The following is a 1,510-nucleotide window of genomic DNA, read 5'->3' as shown; positions in this document are numbered from 1 at the left end:
TGCAAAAACAGTATCTTTCAAGTCATAGAATAATACTATTTGTGAAGAATAATGTGATAATTTAATCAACATAATATTATGAGTGGCATAGAACTATAACATCAACAACAGACACACAGGCATCACATTCACTTGTACAGTATAGACAACAAAGTTATAAATTATAGATCTAGTGACCACTAAGATAAGAAATTGTTAAGTTTTTCTTCCTCTCAAGTTTATGTTTTTCTCTAATTAATATTAGGCCTACTTTATTAAAGGGTCTCATACTCATAGTCATAAAGCCTAGTATTATTGTTCTTTTTATTGTTGTTCATTCTTTGATGTACTAATAATATAACCTAGGCCTAAGGCATTCCAGAATCCATGGATTTAACAGCTTACTCCAGTTAGTCTTTCCAGTGACATGCATTCTACATGAGCATCGCTTTGTTTTATTTTGATTTCCCAATGAAATTTTTTTTTTATGTAGGCCTCAGCAGCTGTATAGATCTAAGTATAGGCGCCTGTGTTAACAAACACAATGTGATGAGGTTTCATTTCTATTATTCTTTATATATACAAATACTTTTAACAAAATAGCTTATTCTTGGCTAGATAAATAACAAAGATTTAACCAAAAATCATTTTTACTTGTAAAAATGATGTTTGAGATTGAGGAATTTCCACATTGTAAAAGAGTATGAGCCTTTCGTTAGCATTTTGCCAAAATGGCCGCCCCCTGGAATCGACTAGTCCCCATGTGTGAATCAAGTTGCATGATAGACAGGCCTAGGCCTAGTGTGTCTCCACCAATTTGCAGGCAAGTAGTCAAGAGTTGCTCTTCGGTCATTCGCCCTCCAGGCCACTACTAGATCAAGATCTAGAAAACTACAGATCTAATCTAGATCTAGATCTAGATTCTAGATATCTAGATCTAGATCTAAAATTCTAGATCTAGATTTAGAATCTAAATCTAGACCGAACTGCACACTCTTGGCTGGGTGCACAACAAAATCTAGATCTAGATATAGATACATTTATTCATTAAATAATCTATTTCTCTAGGCTAAAATAGATTAATTATAGTAACACAAGATAGACATACTACCCGAGATGATCAGTAAGTAGGCCTAGCGGCCTTGCAATGTAACCAATGTAAACTACCGCTCGCTCAGCGAGCCAATCACAATCCTACATTTTTGGGGTCCACCTAGACACCATGACTACGTAGACCCCAATCGGGGAGTACGTAGACACTTCCAAAAATCTAGATCTAGAGATAGATATTATGTTGTCTATCTAGAATCTAAAATCTAGAGATCTAGAGATCTAGATGATCTAGATCTAGATTCTAGATCTAGATCTAGAAATCTAGATCTAGACTCACTCCCACAATGACCGTCATGTAAACAAACGGGACCGCAATTGTACAGGAGTGCCGAAACCGTGCACCGAAAAAGAAGCCATTTGAAACTAGTAGACTCCAGGCCTACAGAAGCAAGTAGACCTACTGTTGGTAATTATGATA

This window comes from Aplysia californica, unplaced genomic scaffold, assembly GCF_000002075.1.
Source record: "Aplysia californica isolate F4 #8 unplaced genomic scaffold, AplCal3.0 scaffold01120, whole genome shotgun sequence".
Classification (NCBI taxonomy): Eukaryota; Metazoa; Mollusca; class Gastropoda; order Aplysiida; family Aplysiidae; genus Aplysia; species Aplysia californica.
Note: the sequence above shows the minus strand (reverse complement) of the source record.